Source organism: Euprymna scolopes, chromosome 22, assembly GCF_053919585.1.
Source record: "Euprymna scolopes isolate OS-2025 chromosome 22, ASM5391958v1, whole genome shotgun sequence".
In the NCBI taxonomy this organism is placed as follows: domain Eukaryota; kingdom Metazoa; phylum Mollusca; class Cephalopoda; order Sepiida; family Sepiolidae; genus Euprymna; species Euprymna scolopes.
The window spans coordinates 3,842,278-3,858,727 of NC_136503.1; the positions used below are offsets into that span (position 1 = coordinate 3,842,278).

Sequence of the window (16,450 nt, forward strand, 5' to 3'; positions counted from 1 at the left end):
AAATGATGGCCAGTATGGGGATCGAACCCACGACATTCGCGTTATTAGCACGACGCTCTAACCAACTGAGCTAACCGGCCGACACGTGGCATATTCTTTATTTAATAAATGTTTTGTATTATTATTTACTTATCAAAACTATCTAAAACGAACTTATTTTTATTACATTTCACTTATTTCTTTCCGTTTGATTATGCTTTGTTATTCATTAAAATCATTTGCTTCCTGAAGCAAAATACAGCAAATGATGGCCAGTATGGGGATCAAACCCACGACATTCGCTTTATTAGCACGACGCTCTAACCAACTGAGCTAACCGGCCGACACGAGGCATATTCTTCATTTATTAAATTTTTTAATATGATTTACTTATCAAAACTATCTAGAACGAACTTATTTTTATTACATTTCACTTATTTCTTTCCGTTGGATTATGCTTTGTTATTCATTAAAATCATTTTCTTCGTGTAGCAAAATACAGCAAATGATGGCCAGTATGGGGATCGAACCCACGACATTCGCGTTATTATCACGACGCCCTAACCAACTGAGCTAACCGGCCGACACGTGGCATTTCCTTTATTTATTAAATTTTTTTTATTATAATTTACTTATCAAAACTATCTAAAACGAACTTATTTTTATGATATTTCACTTATTTCTTTCCGTTGGATTATGCTTTGTTATTCATTAAAATCATTTGCTTCCTGTAGCAAAATACAGCAAATGATGGCCAGTATGGGGATCGAACCCACGACATTCGCGTTATTAGCACGACGCTCTAACCAACTGAGCTAACCGGCCGACACGTGGCATACTCTTTATTTATTAAATTTTTTGGATTATTATTTACTTATCAAAACTATCTAAAACGAATTATTTTTATTACATTTCACTTATTTCTTTCCGTTGGATTATGCTTTGTTATTCATTAAAATCATATTCTTCCTGTAGCAAAATACAGCAAATGATGGCCAGTATGGGGATCGAACCCACGACATTCGCGTTATTAGCACGACGCTCTAACCAACTGAGCTAACCGGCCGACACGTGGCATTTTCTTTATTTATTAAATTTTTTTGATTATGATTTACTTATCAAAACTATCTAAAACGAACTTATTTTTATTACATTTCACTTATTTCTTTCCGTTGGATTATGCTTTGTTATTCATTAAAATCATTTGCTTCCTGTAGCACAATACAGCAAATGATGGCCAGTATGGGGATCGAACCCACGACATTCGCGTTATTAGCACGACGCTCTAACCAACTGAGGTAACCGGCCGACACTGTGAATACTCTTTATTTATTAAATTTTTTGGATTATGATTTACTTATAAAAACTATCTAAAACGAACTTATTTTTATTACATTTCACTTATTTCTTTCCGTTGGATTATGCTTTGTTATTCATTAAAATCATTTGCTTCCTGTAGCACAATACAGCAAATGATGGCCAGTATGGGGATCGAACCCACGACATTCGCGTTATTAGCACGACGCTCTAACCAACTGAGCTAACCGGCCGACACGTGGCATTTTCTTTATTTATTAAATTTTTTGGATTATTATTTACTTATCAAAACAATCTAAAACGAACTTATTTTTTATTACATTTCACTTATTTCTTTCCGTTGGATTATGCTTTGTTATTCATTAAAATCATTTGCTTCCTGTAGCAAAATACAGCAAATGATGGCCAGTATGGGGATCGAACCCACGACATTTTCGTTATTAGCACGACGCTCTAACCAACTGAGCTAACCGGCCGACACGTGGAATATTCTTTATTTATTAATTTTTTGGATTATGATTTACTTATCAAAACTATCTAAAACGAACTTATTTTTATGACATTTCACTTATATCTTTCCGTTGGATTATGCTTTGTTATTCATTAAAATCATTTGCTTCCTGTAGCAAAATACAGCAAATGATGGCCAGTATGGGGATCGAACCCACGACATTCGCGGTATTAGCACCACGCTCTAACCAACTGAGCTAACCGGCCGACACGTGGCATTTTCTTTATTGATTAAATTTTTTGGATTATGATTTACTTATCAAAACTATCTAAAACGAACTTATTTTTATGACATTTCACTTATTTCTTTCCGTTTGATTATGCTTTGTTATTCATTAAAATCATTTGCTTCGTGTAGCAAAATACAGCAAATGATGGCCAGTATGGAGATCGAACCCACGACATTCGCGTTATTAGCACGACGCTCTAACCAACTGAGCTAACCGGCCGACACGTTGCATTTCTTTTATTTATTAAATTTTTTGGATTATGATTTACTTATCAAAACTATCTAAAACGAACTTATTTTTATTACATTTCACTTATTTCTTTCCGTTGGATTATGCTTTGTTATTCATTAAACTCATTTGCTTCCTGTAGCAAAATATAGCAAATGATGGCCAGTATAGGGATCGAACCCACGACATTCGCGTTTTAGCACGACGCTCTTACCAACTGAGCTAACCGGCCGACATGTGCAATATTCTTTATTTATTAAATTTTTTGGATTATGATTTACTTATCAAAACAATCTAAAACGAACTTATTTTTATTACATTTCACTTATTTCCTTCCGTTGGATTATGCTTTGTTATTCATTAAAATCATTTGCTTCCTGTAGCAAAATACAGCAAATGATGGCCAGTATTGGGATCGAACCTACGACATTCGCGTTATTAGCACGACGCTCTAACCAACTGAGCTAACCGGCCGACACGTGGCATTTTCTTTATTTATTAAATTTTTTTTTATTTTGATTTACTTATCAAAACTATCTAAAACGAACTTATTTTTATGACATTTCACTTATTTCTTTCCGTTGGATTATGCTTTGTTATTCATTAAAATCATTTGCTTCCTGTAGCAAAATACAGCAAATGATGGCCAGTATGGGGATCGAACCCACGACATTAGCGTTATTAGCACGACGCTCTAACCAACTGAGCTAACCGGCCGACACGTTGCATTTTCTTTATTTATTAAATTTTTTTGATTATGATTTACTTATCAAAACTATCTAAAACGAACTTATTTTTATTACATTTCACTTATTTCTTTCCGTTGGATTATGCTTTGTTATTCATTAAAATAATTTGCTTCCTGTAGAAAAATACAGCAAATGATGGCCAGTATGGGGATCGAACCCACGACATTCGCGTTATTAGCACGACGCTCTAACCAACTGAGCTAACCGGCCGACACGTGGCATATTCTTTATTTATTAAATTTTTTGGATTATGATTTACTTATCAAAACTATCTAAAACGAACTTATATTTATTACATTTCACTTATATCTTTCCGTTGGATTATGCTTTGTTATTCATTAAAATCATTTGCTTCCTGTAGCAACATACAGCAAATGATGGCCAGTATGGGGATCGAACCCACGACATTCGCGTTATTAGCACGACGCTCTAACCAACTGAGCAAACCGGCCGACACGTGGCATTTTCTTTATTCATTAAATTTTTTTTTTATTATGATTTACTTATCAAAACTATCTAAAACGAACTTATTTTTATTACATTTCACTTATTTCTTTCCGTTGGATTATGCTTTGTTATTCATTAAAATCATTTTCCTCGTGTAGCAAAATACAGCAAATGATGGCCAGTATGGGGATCGAACCCACGACATTCGCGATATTAGCACGATGCTCTAACCAACTGAGCTAACCGGCCGACACGTGGCATTTTCTTTATTTATTAAATTTTTTTTATTATTATTTACTTATCAAAACTATCTAAAACGAACTTATTTTTATGACATTTCACTTATTTCTTTCCGTTGGATTATGCTTTGTTATTCATTAAAATCATTTGCTTCCTGTAGCAAAATACAGCAAATGATGGCCAGTATAGGGATCGAACCCACGACATTCGCATTATTAGCACGACGCTCTAACCAACTGAGCTAACCGGCGACACGTGGCATTTTATTTATTTATTAAATTTTTTGGATTATGAGTTACTTATCAAAACTATCTAAAACGAACTTATTTTTATGACATTTCACTTATTTCTTTCCGTTGGATTATGCTTTGTTATTCATTAAAATCATTTGCTTCCTGTAGCAAAATACAGCAAATGATGGCCAGTATGGGGATCGAACCCACGACATTCGCGTTATTAGCACGACGCTCTAACCAACTGAGCTAACCGGCCGACACGTGGCATATTCTTTATTTATTAAATTTTTTGGATTATTATTTACTTATCAAAACTATCTAAAACGAACTTATTTTTATTACATTTCACTTATTTCTTTCCGTTGGATTATGCTTTGTTATTCATTAAAATCATTTGCTTCCTGTAGCAAAATACAGCCAATGATGGCCAGTATGGGGATCGAACCCACGACATTCGCGTTATTAGCACGACGCTCTAACCAACTGAGCTAACCGGCCAACACGTGGCATTTTCTTTATTTATTATATTTTTTGGATTATGATTTACTTATCAAAACCATCTAAAACGAACTTATTTTTATTACATTTCACTTATTTCTTTCCGTTTGATTATGCTTTGTTATTCATTAAAATCATTTGCTTCCTGTAGCACAATACAGCAAATGATGGCCAGTATGGGGATCGAACCCACGACATTCGCGTTATTAGCACGACGCTCTAACCAACTGAGCAAACCGGCCGACACGTGGCATTTTCTTTATTTATAAATTTTTTTTTATTATGATTTACTTATAAAAACTATCTAAAACGAACTTATTTTTATTACATTTCACTTATTTCTTTCCGTTGGATTATGCTTTGTTATTCATTAAAATCATTTGCTTCCTGTAGCACAATACAGCAAATGATGGCCAGTATGGGGATCGAACCCACGACATTCGCGTTATTAGCACGACGCTCTAACCAACTAGGCTAACCGGCCGACACGTGGCATATTCTTTATTTATTAAATTTTTTGGATGTTTATTTACTTATCAAAACTATCTAAAACGAACTTATTTTTATTACATTTCACTTATTTCTTTCCGTTGGATTATGCTTTGTTATTCATTAAAATCATTTGCTTCCTGTAGAAAAATACAGCATATGATGGCCAGTATGGGGATCGAACCCACGACATTCGCGTTATTAGCACGACGCTCTAACCAACTGAGCTAACCGGCCGACACGTGGCATATTCTTTATTTATTAAATTTTTTGGATTATGATTTACTTATCAAAACTATCTAAAACGAACTTATATTTATTACATTTCACTTATATCTTTCCGTTGGATTATGCTTTGTTATTCATTAAAATCATTTGCTTCCTGTAGCAACATACAGCAAATGATGGCCAGTATGGGGATCGAACCCACGACATTCGCGTTATTAGCACGACGCTCTAACCAACTGAGCAAACCGGCCGACACGTGGCATTTTCTTTATTTATTAAATATTTTGGATTATGATGTACTTATCAAAACTATCTAAAACGAACTTATTTTTATTACATTTCACTTATTTCTTTCCGTTGGATTATGCTTTGTTATTCATTAAAATCATTTGCTTCGTGTAGCAAAATACAGCAAATGATGGCCAGTATGGGGATCGAACCCACGACATTCGCGTTATTAGCACCACGCTCTAACAAGCTGAGCTAACCGGCACACACGTGGTTTTTTCTTTATTTATTAAATTTTTGGATTATGATTTACTTATCAAAACTATCTAAAACGAACTTATTTTTATGACATTTCACTTATTTCTTTCCGTTGGATTATGCTTTGTTATTCATTAAAATCATTTGCTTCCTGTAGCAAAATACATCAAATGATGGCCAGTATGGGGATCGAACCCACGACATCTGCGTTATTAGCACGACGCTCTAACCAACTTAGCTAACCGGCCGACACGTGGAATATTCTGTATTTATTAAATTTTTTGTGATTATGATTTACTTATCAAAACTATCTAAAACGAACTTATTTTTATTACATTTCACTTATTTCTTTCCGTTGGATTATGCTTTGTTATTCATTAAAATCATTTGCTTCCTGTAGCAAAATACAGCAAATGATGGCCAGTATTGGGATCGAACCCACGACATTCGCGTTATTAGCACGACGCTCTAACCAACTGAGCTAACCGGCCGACACGTGGCATTTTCTTTATTTATTAAATTTTTTTTTATTTTGATTTACTTATCAAAACTATCTAAAACGAACTTATTTTTATGACATTTCACTTATTTCTTTCCGTTGGATTATGCTTTGTTATTCATTAAAATCATTTGCTTCCTGTAGCAAAATACAGCAAATGATGGCCAGTATGGGGATCGGACCCACGACATTAGCGTTATTAGCACGACGCTCTAACCAACTGAGCTAACCGGCCGACACGTGGCATTTTCTTTATTTATTAAATTTTTTGGATTATGATTTACTTATCAAAACTATCTAAAACGAACTTATTTTTATTACATTTCACTTATTTCTTTCCGTTGGATTATGCTTTGTTATTCATTAAAATCATTTGCTTCCTGTAGCACAATACAGCAAATGATGGCCAGTATGGGGATCGAACCCACGACATTCGCGTTATTAGCACGACGCTCTAACCAACTGAGGTAACCGGCCGACACTGTGAATACTCTTTATTTATTAAATTTTTTGGATTATGATTTACTTATAAAAACTATCTAAAACGAACTTATTTTTATTACATTTCACTTATTTCTTTCCGTTGGATTATGCTTTGTTATTCATTAAAATCATTTGCTTCCTGTAGCACAATACAGCAAATGATGGCCAGTATGGGGATCGAACCCACGACATTCGCGTTATTAGCACGACGCTCTAACCAACTGAGCTAACCGGCCGACACGTGGCATATTCTTTATTTATTAAATTTTTTGGATTATTATTTACTTATCAAAACTATCTAAAACGAACTTATTTTTATTAACTTCACTTATTTCTTTCCGTTTGATTATGCTTTGTTATTCATTAAAATCATTTGCTTCCTGTAGCAAAATACAGCAAATGATGGCCAGTATGGGGATCGAACCCACGACATTCGCTTTATTAGCACGACGCTCTAACCAACTGAGCTAACCGGCCGACACGTGGCATATTCTTTATTTATTAAATTTTTTATTATGATTTACTTATCAAAACTATCTAAAACGAACTTATTTTTATTACATTTCACTTATTTCTTTCCGTTGGATTATGCTTTGTTATTCATTAAAATCATTTGCTTCCTGTAGAAAAATACAGCAAATGATGGTCAGTATGGGGATCGCACCCACGACATTCGCGTTATTAGCACGACGCTCTAACCAACTGAGCTAACCGGCCGACACGTGGCATATTCTTTATTTAATAAATTTTTTGTATTATTATTTACTTATCAAAACTATCTAAAACGAACTTATTTTTATTACATTTCACTTATTTCTGTCCGTTTGATTATGCTTTGTTATTCATTAAAATCATTTTCTTCGTGTAGCAAAATACAGCAAATGATGGCCAGTATGGGGATCGAACCCACGACATTCGCGTTATTATCACGACGCCCTAACCAACTGAGCTAACCGGCCGACACGTGGCATTTCCTTTATTTATTAAATTTTTTTTATTATAATTTACTTATCAAAACTATCTAAAACGAACTTATTTTTATGATATTTCACTTATTTCTTTCCGTTGGATTATGCTTTGTTATTCATTAAAATCATTTGCTTCGTGTAGCAAAATACAGCAAATGATGGCCAGTATGGGGATCGAACCCACGACATTCGCGTTATTAGCACGACGCTCTAACCAACTGAGCTAACCGGCCGACACGTGGCATACTCTTTATTTATTAAATTTTTTGGATTATGATTTACTTATCAAAACTATCTAAAACGAACTTATTTTTATTACATTTCACTTATTTCTTTCCGTTGGATTATGCTTTGTTATTCATTAAAATCATTTGCTTCCTGTAGCACAATACAGCAAATGATGGCCAGTATGGGGATCGAACCCACGACATTCGCGTTATTAGCACGACGCTCTAACCAACTGAGGTAACCGGCCGACACTGTGAATACTCTTTATTTATTAAATTTTTTGGATTATGATTTACTTATAAAAACTATCTAAAACGAACTTATTTTTATTACATTTCACTTATTTCTTTCCGTTGGATTATGCTTTGTTATTCATTAAAATCATTTGCTTCCTGTAGCACAATACAGCAAATGATGGCCAGTATGGGGATCGAACCCACGACATTCGCGTTATTAGCACGACGCTCTAACCAACTGAGCTAACCGGCCGACACGTGGCATATTCTTTATTTATTAAATTTTTTGGATTATTATTTACTTATCAAAACAATCTAAAACGAACTTATTTTTTATTACATTTCACTTATTTCTTTCCGTTGGATTATGCTTTGTTATTCATTAAAATCATTTGCTTCCTGTAGCAAAATACAGCAAATGATGGCCAGTATGGGGATCGAACCCACGACATTCGCGTTATTAGCACGACGCTCTAACCAACTGAGCTAACCGGCCGACACGTGGAATATTCTTTATTTATTAATTTTTTGGATTATGATTTACTTATCAAAACTATCTAAAACGAACTTATTTTTATGACATTTCACTTATATCTTTCCGTTGGATTATGCTTTGTTATTCATTAAAATCATTTGCTTCCTGTAGCAAAATACAGCAAATGATGGCCAGTATGGGGATCGAACCCACGACATTCGCGGTATTAGCACCACGCTCTAACCAACTGAGCTAACCGGCCGACACGTGGCATTTTCTTTATTGATTAAATTTTTTGGATTATGATTTACTTATCAAAACTATCTAAAACGAACTTATTTTTATGACATTTCACTTATTTCTTTCCGTTTGATTATGCTTTGTTATTCATTAAAATCATTTGCTTCGTGTAGCAAAATACAGCAAATGATGGCCAGTATGGAGATCGAACCCACGACATTCGCGTTATTAGCACGACGCTCTAACCAACTGAGCTAACCGGCCGACACGTTGCATTTCTTTTATTTATTAAATTTTTTGGATTATGATTTACTTATCAAAACTATCTAAAACGAACTTATTTTTATTACATTTCACTTATTTCTTTCCGTTGGATTATGCTTTGTTATTCATTAAAATCATTTGCTTCCTGTAGCAAAATATAGCAAATGATGGCCAGTATAGGGATCGAACCCACGACATTCGCGTTTTAGCACGACGCTCTTACCAACTGAGCTAACCGGCCGACATGTGCAATATTCTTTATTTATTAAATTTTTTGGATTATGATTTACTTATCAAAACAATCTAAAACTAACTTATTTTTATTACATTTCACTTATTTCTTTCCGTTGGATTATGCTTTGTTATTCATTAAAATCATTTGCTTCCTGTAGCACAATACAGCAAATGATGGCCAGTATTGGGATCGAACCTACGACATTCGCGTTATTAGCACGACGCTCTAACCAACTGAGCTAACCGGCCGACACGTGGCATTTTCTTTATTTATTAAATTTTTTTTTATTTTGATTTACTTATAAAAACTATCTAAAACGAACTTATTTTTATGACATTTCACTTATTTCTTTCCGTTGGATTATGCTTTGTTATTCATTAAAATCATTTGCTTCCTGTAGCAAAATACAGCAAATGATGGCCAGTATGGGGATCGAACCCACGACATTAGCGTTATTAGCACGACGCTCTAACCAACTGAGCTAACCGGCCGACACGTTGCATTTTCTTTATTTATTAAATTTTTTTGATTATGATTTACTTATCAAAACTATCTAAAACGAACTTATTTTTATGACATTTCACTTATTTCTTTCCGTTGGATTATACTTTGTTATTCATTAAAATCATTTGCTTCCTGTAGCAAAATACAGCAAATGATGGCCAGTATGGGGATCGAACCCACGACATTCGCGTTATTAGCACGACGCTCTAACCAACTGAGCTAACCGGCTGACACGTGGCATATTCTTTATTCATTAAATTTTTTTTTGATTATGATTTACTTATCAAAACTATCTAAAACGAACTTATTTTTATTACATTTCACTTATTTCTTTCCGTTGGATTATGCTTTGTTATTCATTAAAATCATTTTCCTCGTGTAGCAAAATACAGCAAATGATGGCCAGTATGGGGATCGAACCCACGACATTCGCGATATTAGCACGATGCTCTAACCAACTGAGCTAACCGGCCGACACGTGGCATTTTCTTTATTTATTAAATTTTTTTTATTATTATTTACTTATCAAAACTATCTAAAACGAACTTATTTTTATGACATTTCACTTATTTCTTTCCGTTGGATTATGCTTTGTTATTCATTAAAATCATTTGCTTCCTGTAGCAAAATACAGCAAATGATGGCCAGTATGGGGATCGAACCCACGACATTCGCGTTATTAGCACGACGCTCTAACCAACTGAGCTAACCGGCCGACACGTTGCATTTTCTTTATTTATTAAATTTTTTGGATTATTATTTACTTATCAAAACAATCTAAAACGAACTTATTTTTTATTACATTTCACTTATTTCTTTCCGTTGGATTATGCTTTGTTATTCATTAAAATCATTTGCTTCCTGTAGCAAAATACAGCAAATGATGGCCAGTATGGGGATCGAACCCACGACATTTTCGTTATTAGCACGACGCTCTAACCAACTGAGCTAACCGGCCGACACGTGGAATATTCTTTATTTATTAATTTTTTGGATTATGATTTACTTATCAAAACTATCTAAAACGAACTTATTTTTATGACATTTCACTTATATCTTTCCGTTGGATTATGCTTTGTTATTCATTAAAATCATTTGCTTCCTGTAGCAAAATACAGCAAATGATGGCCAGTATGGGGATCGAACCCACGACATTCGCGGTATTAGCACCACGCTCTAACCAACTGAGCTAACCGGCCGACACGTGGCATTTTCTTTATTGATTAAATTTTTTGGATTATGATTTACTTATCAAAACTATCTAAAACGAACTTATTTTTATGACATTTCACTTATTTCTTTCCGTTTGATTATGCTTTGTTATTCATTAAAATCATTTGCTTCGTGTAGCAAAATACAGCAAATGATGGCCAGTATGGAGATCGAACCCACGACATTCGCGTTATTAGCACGACGCTCTAACCAACTGAGCTAACCGGCCGACACGTTGCATTTCTTTTATTTATTAAATTTTTTGGATTATGATTTACTTATCAAAACTATCTAAAACGAACTTATTTTTATTACATTTCACTTATTTCTTTCCGTTGGATTATGCTTTGTTATTCATTAAACTCATTTGCTTCCTGTAGCAAAATATAGCAAATGATGGCCAGTATAGGGATCGAACCCACGACATTCGCGTTTTAGCACGACGCTCTTACCAACTGAGCTAACCGGCCGACATGTGCAATATTCTTTATTTATTAAATTTTTTGGATTATGATTTACTTATCAAAACAATCTAAAACGAACTTATTTTTATTACATTTCACTTATTTCCTTCCGTTGGATTATGCTTTGTTATTCATTAAAATCATTTGCTTCCTGTAGCAAAATACAGCAAATGATGGCCAGTATTGGGATCGAACCTACGACATTCGCGTTATTAGCACGACGCTCTAACCAACTGAGCTAACCGGCCGACACGTGGCATTTTCTTTATTTATTAAATTTTTTTTTATTTTGATTTACTTATCAAAACTATCTAAAACGAACTTATTTTTATGACATTTCACTTATTTCTTTCCGTTGGATTATGCTTTGTTATTCATTAAAATCATTTGCTTCCTGTAGCAAAATACAGCAAATGATGGCCAGTATGGGGATCGAACCCACGACATTAGCGTTATTAGCACGACGCTCTAACCAACTGAGCTAACCGGCCGACACGTTGCATTTTCTTTATTTATTAAATTTTTTTGATTATGATTTACTTATCAAAACTATCTAAAACGAACTTATTTTTATTACATTTCACTTATTTCTTTCCGTTGGATTATGCTTTGTTATTCATTAAAATAATTTGCTTCCTGTAGAAAAATACAGCAAATGATGGCCAGTATGGGGATCGAACCCACGACATTCGCGTTATTAGCACGACGCTCTAACCAACTGAGCTAACCGGCCGACACGTGGCATATTCTTTATTTATTAAATTTTTTGGATTATGATTTACTTATCAAAACTATCTAAAACGAACTTATATTTATTACATTTCACTTATATCTTTCCGTTGGATTATGCTTTGTTATTCATTAAAATCATTTGCTTCCTGTAGCAACATACAGCAAATGATGGCCAGTATGGGGATCGAACCCACGACATTCGCGTTATTAGCACGACGCTCTAACCAACTGAGCAAACCGGCCGACACGTGGCATTTTCTTTATTCATTAAATTTTTTTTTTATTATGATTTACTTATCAAAACTATCTAAAACGAACTTATTTTTATTACATTTCACTTATTTCTTTCCGTTGGATTATGCTTTGTTATTCATTAAAATCATTTTCCTCGTGTAGCAAAATACAGCAAATGATGGCCAGTATGGGGATCGAACCCACGACATTCGCGATATTAGCACGATGCTCTAACCAACTGAGCTAACCGGCCGACACGTGGCATTTTCTTTATTTATTAAATTTTTTTTATTATTATTTACTTATCAAAACTATCTAAAACGAACTTATTTTTATGACATTTCACTTATTTCTTTCCGTTGGATTATGCTTTGTTATTCATTAAAATCATTTGCTTCCTGTAGCAAAATACAGCAAATGATGGCCAGTATAGGGATCGAACCCACGACATTCGCATTATTAGCACGACGCTCTAACCAACTGAGCTAACCGGCGACACGTGGCATTTTATTTATTTATTAAATTTTTTGGATTATGAGTTACTTATCAAAACTATCTAAAACGAACTTATTTTTATGACATTTCACTTATTTCTTTCCGTTGGATTATGCTTTGTTATTCATTAAAATCATTTGCTTCCTGTAGCAAAATACAGCAAATGATGGCCAGTATGGGGATCGAACCCACGACATTCGCGTTATTAGCACGACGCTCTAACCAACTGAGCTAACCGGCCGACACGTGGCATATTCTTTATTTATTAAATTTTTTGGATTATTATTTACTTATCAAAACTATCTAAAACGAACTTATTTTTATTACATTTCACTTATTTCTTTCCGTTGGATTATGCTTTGTTATTCATTAAAATCATTTGCTTCCTGTAGCAAAATACAGCCAATGATGGCCAGTATGGGGATCGAACCCACGACATTCGCGTTATTAGCACGACGCTCTAACCAACTGAGCTAACCGGCCAACACGTGGCATTTTCTTTATTTATTATATTTTTTGGATTATGATTTACTTATCAAAACCATCTAAAACGAACTTATTTTTATTACATTTCACTTATTTCTTTCCGTTTGATTATGCTTTGTTATTCATTAAAATCATTTGCTTCCTGTAGCACAATACAGCAAATGATGGCCAGTATGGGGATCGAACCCACGACATTCGCGTTATTAGCACGACGCTCTAACCAACTGAGCAAACCGGCCGACACGTGGCATTTTCTTTATTTATAAATTTTTTTTTATTATGATTTACTTATAAAAACTATCTAAAACGAACTTATTTTTATTACATTTCACTTATTTCTTTCCGTTGGATTATGCTTTGTTATTCATTAAAATCATTTGCTTCCTGTAGCACAATACAGCAAATGATGGCCAGTATGGGGATCGAACCCACGACATTCGCGTTATTAGCACGACGCTCTAACCAACTAGGCTAACCGGCCGACACGTGGCATATTCTTTATTTATTAAATTTTTTGGATGTTTATTTACTTATCAAAACTATCTAAAACGAACTTATTTTTATTACATTTCACTTATTTCTTTCCGTTGGATTATGCTTTGTTATTCATTAAAATCATTTGCTTCCTGTAGAAAAATACAGCATATGATGGCCAGTATGGGGATCGAACCCACGACATTCGCGTTATTAGCACGACGCTCTAACCAACTGAGCTAACCGGCCGACACGTGGCATATTCTTTATTTATTAAATTTTTTGGATTATGATTTACTTATCAAAACTATCTAAAACGAACTTATATTTATTACATTTCACTTATATCTTTCCGTTGGATTATGCTTTGTTATTCATTAAAATCATTTGCTTCCTGTAGCAACATACAGCAAATGATGGCCAGTATGGGGATCGAACCCACGACATTCGCGTTATTAGCACGACGCTCTAACCAACTGAGCAAACCGGCCGACACGTGGCATTTTCTTTATTTATTAAATATTTTGGATTATGATGTACTTATCAAAACTATCTAAAACGAACTTATTTTTATTACATTTCACTTATTTCTTTCCGTTGGATTATGCTTTGTTATTCATTAAAATCATTTGCTTCGTGTAGCAAAATACAGCAAATGATGGCCAGTATGGGGATCGAACCCACGACATTCGCGTTATTAGCACCACGCTCTAACAAGCTGAGCTAACCGGCACACACGTGGTTTTTTCTTTATTTATTAAATTTTTGGATTATGATTTACTTATCAAAACTATCTAAAACGAACTTATTTTTATGACATTTCACTTATTTCTTTCCGTTGGATTATGCTTTGTTATTCATTAAAATCATTTGCTTCCTGTAGCAAAATACATCAAATGATGGCCAGTATGGGGATCGAACCCACGACATCTGCGTTATTAGCACGACGCTCTAACCAACTTAGCTAACCGGCCGACACGTGGAATATTCTGTATTTATTAAATTTTTTGTGATTATGATTTACTTATCAAAACTATCTAAAACGAACTTATTTTTATTACATTTCACTTATTTCTTTCCGTTGGATTATGCTTTGTTATTCATTAAAATCATTTGCTTCCTGTAGCAAAATACAGCAAATGATGGCCAGTATTGGGATCGAACCCACGACATTCGCGTTATTAGCACGACGCTCTAACCAACTGAGCTAACCGGCCGACACGTGGCATTTTCTTTATTTATTAAATTTTTTTTTATTTTGATTTACTTATCAAAACTATCTAAAACGAACTTATTTTTATGACATTTCACTTATTTCTTTCCGTTGGATTATGCTTTGTTATTCATTAAAATCATTTGCTTCCTGTAGCAAAATACAGCAAATGATGGCCAGTATGGGGATCGGACCCACGACATTAGCGTTATTAGCACGACGCTCTAACCAACTGAGCTAACCGGCCGACACGTGGCATTTTCTTTATTTATTAAATTTTTTGGATTATGATTTACTTATCAAAACTATCTAAAACGAACTTATTTTTATTACATTTCACTTATTTCTTTCCGTTGGATTATGCTTTGTTATTCATTAAAATCATTTGCTTCCTGTAGCACAATACAGCAAATGATGGCCAGTATGGGGATCGAACCCACGACATTCGCGTTATTAGCACGACGCTCTAACCAACTGAGGTAACCGGCCGACACTGTGAATACTCTTTATTTATTAAATTTTTTGGATTATGATTTACTTATAAAAACTATCTAAAACGAACTTATTTTTATTACATTTCACTTATTTCTTTCCGTTGGATTATGCTTTGTTATTCATTAAAATCATTTGCTTCCTGTAGCACAATACAGCAAATGATGGCCAGTATGGGGATCGAACCCACGACATTCGCGTTATTAGCACGACGCTCTAACCAACTGAGCTAACCGGCCGACACGTGGCATATTCTTTATTTATTAAATTTTTTGGATTATTATTTACTTATCAAAACTATCTAAAACGAACTTATTTTTATTAACTTCACTTATTTCTTTCCGTTTGATTATGCTTTGTTATTCATTAAAATCATTTGCTTCCTGTAGCAAAATACAGCAAATGATGGCCAGTATGGGGATCGAACCCACGACATTCGCTTTATTAGCACGACGCTCTAACCAACTGAGCTAACCGGCCGACACGTGGCATATTCTTTATTTATTAAATTTTTTATTATGATTTACTTATCAAAACTATCTAAAACGAACTTATTTTTATTACATTTCACTTATTTCTTTCCGTTGGATTATGCTTTGTTATTCATTAAAATCATTTGCTTCCTGTAGAAAAATACAGCAAATGATGGTCAGTATGGGGATCGCACCCACGACATTCGCGTTATTAGCACGACGCTCTAACCAACTGAGCTAACCGGCCGACACGTGGCATATTCTTTATTTAATAAATTTTTTGTATTATTATTTACTTATCAAAACTATCTAAAACGAACTTATTTTTATTACATTTCACTTATTTCTGTCCGTTTGATTATGCTTTGTTATTCATTAAAATCATTTTCTTCGTGTAGCAAAATAC

The 16,450-nt window shown here is 34.1% G+C and overlaps 46 non-coding genes across 46 annotated transcripts; all 46 read right to left on the reverse strand.

Annotated features, from left to right (window-relative positions):
- Positions 1-6: 6 nt before the first annotated feature.
- On the reverse strand, positions 7-80 carry Trnai-aau (transfer RNA isoleucine (anticodon AAU)). Its single transcript has one exon. It is a non-coding gene; the product is annotated as a tRNA-Ile (tRNA).
- A 650-nt stretch (positions 81-730) lies between these two features.
- On the reverse strand, positions 731-804 carry Trnai-aau (transfer RNA isoleucine (anticodon AAU)). Its single transcript has one exon. It is a non-coding gene; the product is annotated as a tRNA-Ile (tRNA).
- Positions 805-971: 167 nt separating this feature from the next.
- Positions 972-1,045, reverse strand: Trnai-aau (transfer RNA isoleucine (anticodon AAU)). The gene has a single exon. It is a non-coding gene; the product is annotated as a tRNA-Ile (tRNA).
- Positions 1,046-1,213: 168 nt separating this feature from the next.
- On the reverse strand, positions 1,214-1,287 carry Trnai-aau (transfer RNA isoleucine (anticodon AAU)). The gene has a single exon. It is a non-coding gene; the product is annotated as a tRNA-Ile (tRNA).
- A 168-nt stretch (positions 1,288-1,455) lies between these two features.
- Positions 1,456-1,529, reverse strand: Trnai-aau (transfer RNA isoleucine (anticodon AAU)). The gene has a single exon. It is a non-coding gene; the product is annotated as a tRNA-Ile (tRNA).
- Positions 1,530-1,698: 169 nt separating this feature from the next.
- On the reverse strand, positions 1,699-1,772 carry Trnal-uaa (transfer RNA leucine (anticodon UAA)). Its single transcript has one exon. It is a non-coding gene; the product is annotated as a tRNA-Leu (tRNA).
- A 409-nt stretch (positions 1,773-2,181) lies between these two features.
- On the reverse strand, positions 2,182-2,255 carry Trnai-aau (transfer RNA isoleucine (anticodon AAU)). The gene has a single exon. It is a non-coding gene; the product is annotated as a tRNA-Ile (tRNA).
- A 652-nt stretch (positions 2,256-2,907) lies between these two features.
- On the reverse strand, positions 2,908-2,981 carry Trnai-aau (transfer RNA isoleucine (anticodon AAU)). Its single transcript has one exon. It is a non-coding gene; the product is annotated as a tRNA-Ile (tRNA).
- Positions 2,982-3,149: 168 nt separating this feature from the next.
- On the reverse strand, positions 3,150-3,223 carry Trnai-aau (transfer RNA isoleucine (anticodon AAU)). The gene has a single exon. It is a non-coding gene; the product is annotated as a tRNA-Ile (tRNA).
- A 168-nt stretch (positions 3,224-3,391) lies between these two features.
- On the reverse strand, positions 3,392-3,465 carry Trnai-aau (transfer RNA isoleucine (anticodon AAU)). Its single transcript has one exon. It is a non-coding gene; the product is annotated as a tRNA-Ile (tRNA).
- Positions 3,466-3,635: 170 nt separating this feature from the next.
- On the reverse strand, positions 3,636-3,709 carry Trnai-aau (transfer RNA isoleucine (anticodon AAU)). Its single transcript has one exon. It is a non-coding gene; the product is annotated as a tRNA-Ile (tRNA).
- A 409-nt stretch (positions 3,710-4,118) lies between these two features.
- Trnai-aau (transfer RNA isoleucine (anticodon AAU)) lies at positions 4,119-4,192 on the reverse strand. Its single transcript has one exon. It is a non-coding gene; the product is annotated as a tRNA-Ile (tRNA).
- A 168-nt stretch (positions 4,193-4,360) lies between these two features.
- On the reverse strand, positions 4,361-4,434 carry Trnai-aau (transfer RNA isoleucine (anticodon AAU)). The gene has a single exon. It is a non-coding gene; the product is annotated as a tRNA-Ile (tRNA).
- A 168-nt stretch (positions 4,435-4,602) lies between these two features.
- Trnai-aau (transfer RNA isoleucine (anticodon AAU)) lies at positions 4,603-4,676 on the reverse strand. Its single transcript has one exon. It is a non-coding gene; the product is annotated as a tRNA-Ile (tRNA).
- A 168-nt stretch (positions 4,677-4,844) lies between these two features.
- Positions 4,845-4,918, reverse strand: Trnai-aau (transfer RNA isoleucine (anticodon AAU)). The gene has a single exon. It is a non-coding gene; the product is annotated as a tRNA-Ile (tRNA).
- A 168-nt stretch (positions 4,919-5,086) lies between these two features.
- Trnai-aau (transfer RNA isoleucine (anticodon AAU)) lies at positions 5,087-5,160 on the reverse strand. Its single transcript has one exon. It is a non-coding gene; the product is annotated as a tRNA-Ile (tRNA).
- A 168-nt stretch (positions 5,161-5,328) lies between these two features.
- On the reverse strand, positions 5,329-5,402 carry Trnai-aau (transfer RNA isoleucine (anticodon AAU)). The gene has a single exon. It is a non-coding gene; the product is annotated as a tRNA-Ile (tRNA).
- A 652-nt stretch (positions 5,403-6,054) lies between these two features.
- Positions 6,055-6,128, reverse strand: Trnai-aau (transfer RNA isoleucine (anticodon AAU)). The gene has a single exon. It is a non-coding gene; the product is annotated as a tRNA-Ile (tRNA).
- A 411-nt stretch (positions 6,129-6,539) lies between these two features.
- Positions 6,540-6,613, reverse strand: Trnai-aau (transfer RNA isoleucine (anticodon AAU)). Its single transcript has one exon. It is a non-coding gene; the product is annotated as a tRNA-Ile (tRNA).
- A 168-nt stretch (positions 6,614-6,781) lies between these two features.
- Trnai-aau (transfer RNA isoleucine (anticodon AAU)) lies at positions 6,782-6,855 on the reverse strand. The gene has a single exon. It is a non-coding gene; the product is annotated as a tRNA-Ile (tRNA).
- Positions 6,856-7,022: 167 nt separating this feature from the next.
- Positions 7,023-7,096, reverse strand: Trnai-aau (transfer RNA isoleucine (anticodon AAU)). Its single transcript has one exon. It is a non-coding gene; the product is annotated as a tRNA-Ile (tRNA).
- Positions 7,097-7,746: 650 nt separating this feature from the next.
- Trnai-aau (transfer RNA isoleucine (anticodon AAU)) lies at positions 7,747-7,820 on the reverse strand. The gene has a single exon. It is a non-coding gene; the product is annotated as a tRNA-Ile (tRNA).
- Positions 7,821-7,988: 168 nt separating this feature from the next.
- Positions 7,989-8,062, reverse strand: Trnai-aau (transfer RNA isoleucine (anticodon AAU)). Its single transcript has one exon. It is a non-coding gene; the product is annotated as a tRNA-Ile (tRNA).
- Positions 8,063-8,230: 168 nt separating this feature from the next.
- Trnai-aau (transfer RNA isoleucine (anticodon AAU)) lies at positions 8,231-8,304 on the reverse strand. The gene has a single exon. It is a non-coding gene; the product is annotated as a tRNA-Ile (tRNA).
- Positions 8,305-8,473: 169 nt separating this feature from the next.
- Trnai-aau (transfer RNA isoleucine (anticodon AAU)) lies at positions 8,474-8,547 on the reverse strand. The gene has a single exon. It is a non-coding gene; the product is annotated as a tRNA-Ile (tRNA).
- A 409-nt stretch (positions 8,548-8,956) lies between these two features.
- Trnai-aau (transfer RNA isoleucine (anticodon AAU)) lies at positions 8,957-9,030 on the reverse strand. Its single transcript has one exon. It is a non-coding gene; the product is annotated as a tRNA-Ile (tRNA).
- Positions 9,031-9,682: 652 nt separating this feature from the next.
- Positions 9,683-9,756, reverse strand: Trnai-aau (transfer RNA isoleucine (anticodon AAU)). The gene has a single exon. It is a non-coding gene; the product is annotated as a tRNA-Ile (tRNA).
- A 168-nt stretch (positions 9,757-9,924) lies between these two features.
- Trnai-aau (transfer RNA isoleucine (anticodon AAU)) lies at positions 9,925-9,998 on the reverse strand. The gene has a single exon. It is a non-coding gene; the product is annotated as a tRNA-Ile (tRNA).
- A 170-nt stretch (positions 9,999-10,168) lies between these two features.
- Positions 10,169-10,242, reverse strand: Trnai-aau (transfer RNA isoleucine (anticodon AAU)). The gene has a single exon. It is a non-coding gene; the product is annotated as a tRNA-Ile (tRNA).
- Positions 10,243-10,410: 168 nt separating this feature from the next.
- On the reverse strand, positions 10,411-10,484 carry Trnai-aau (transfer RNA isoleucine (anticodon AAU)). The gene has a single exon. It is a non-coding gene; the product is annotated as a tRNA-Ile (tRNA).
- Positions 10,485-10,653: 169 nt separating this feature from the next.
- On the reverse strand, positions 10,654-10,727 carry Trnal-uaa (transfer RNA leucine (anticodon UAA)). The gene has a single exon. It is a non-coding gene; the product is annotated as a tRNA-Leu (tRNA).
- A 409-nt stretch (positions 10,728-11,136) lies between these two features.
- Trnai-aau (transfer RNA isoleucine (anticodon AAU)) lies at positions 11,137-11,210 on the reverse strand. The gene has a single exon. It is a non-coding gene; the product is annotated as a tRNA-Ile (tRNA).
- A 652-nt stretch (positions 11,211-11,862) lies between these two features.
- On the reverse strand, positions 11,863-11,936 carry Trnai-aau (transfer RNA isoleucine (anticodon AAU)). The gene has a single exon. It is a non-coding gene; the product is annotated as a tRNA-Ile (tRNA).
- Positions 11,937-12,104: 168 nt separating this feature from the next.
- Trnai-aau (transfer RNA isoleucine (anticodon AAU)) lies at positions 12,105-12,178 on the reverse strand. The gene has a single exon. It is a non-coding gene; the product is annotated as a tRNA-Ile (tRNA).
- A 168-nt stretch (positions 12,179-12,346) lies between these two features.
- Positions 12,347-12,420, reverse strand: Trnai-aau (transfer RNA isoleucine (anticodon AAU)). Its single transcript has one exon. It is a non-coding gene; the product is annotated as a tRNA-Ile (tRNA).
- A 170-nt stretch (positions 12,421-12,590) lies between these two features.
- On the reverse strand, positions 12,591-12,664 carry Trnai-aau (transfer RNA isoleucine (anticodon AAU)). The gene has a single exon. It is a non-coding gene; the product is annotated as a tRNA-Ile (tRNA).
- Positions 12,665-13,073: 409 nt separating this feature from the next.
- On the reverse strand, positions 13,074-13,147 carry Trnai-aau (transfer RNA isoleucine (anticodon AAU)). Its single transcript has one exon. It is a non-coding gene; the product is annotated as a tRNA-Ile (tRNA).
- A 168-nt stretch (positions 13,148-13,315) lies between these two features.
- Trnai-aau (transfer RNA isoleucine (anticodon AAU)) lies at positions 13,316-13,389 on the reverse strand. Its single transcript has one exon. It is a non-coding gene; the product is annotated as a tRNA-Ile (tRNA).
- Positions 13,390-13,557: 168 nt separating this feature from the next.
- Trnai-aau (transfer RNA isoleucine (anticodon AAU)) lies at positions 13,558-13,631 on the reverse strand. Its single transcript has one exon. It is a non-coding gene; the product is annotated as a tRNA-Ile (tRNA).
- A 168-nt stretch (positions 13,632-13,799) lies between these two features.
- Trnai-aau (transfer RNA isoleucine (anticodon AAU)) lies at positions 13,800-13,873 on the reverse strand. The gene has a single exon. It is a non-coding gene; the product is annotated as a tRNA-Ile (tRNA).
- Positions 13,874-14,041: 168 nt separating this feature from the next.
- Positions 14,042-14,115, reverse strand: Trnai-aau (transfer RNA isoleucine (anticodon AAU)). The gene has a single exon. It is a non-coding gene; the product is annotated as a tRNA-Ile (tRNA).
- A 168-nt stretch (positions 14,116-14,283) lies between these two features.
- Positions 14,284-14,357, reverse strand: Trnai-aau (transfer RNA isoleucine (anticodon AAU)). Its single transcript has one exon. It is a non-coding gene; the product is annotated as a tRNA-Ile (tRNA).
- A 652-nt stretch (positions 14,358-15,009) lies between these two features.
- Trnai-aau (transfer RNA isoleucine (anticodon AAU)) lies at positions 15,010-15,083 on the reverse strand. The gene has a single exon. It is a non-coding gene; the product is annotated as a tRNA-Ile (tRNA).
- A 411-nt stretch (positions 15,084-15,494) lies between these two features.
- Trnai-aau (transfer RNA isoleucine (anticodon AAU)) lies at positions 15,495-15,568 on the reverse strand. The gene has a single exon. It is a non-coding gene; the product is annotated as a tRNA-Ile (tRNA).
- A 168-nt stretch (positions 15,569-15,736) lies between these two features.
- On the reverse strand, positions 15,737-15,810 carry Trnai-aau (transfer RNA isoleucine (anticodon AAU)). The gene has a single exon. It is a non-coding gene; the product is annotated as a tRNA-Ile (tRNA).
- Positions 15,811-15,977: 167 nt separating this feature from the next.
- Positions 15,978-16,051, reverse strand: Trnai-aau (transfer RNA isoleucine (anticodon AAU)). Its single transcript has one exon. It is a non-coding gene; the product is annotated as a tRNA-Ile (tRNA).
- Between the last annotated feature and the right edge of the window lie 399 nt (positions 16,052-16,450).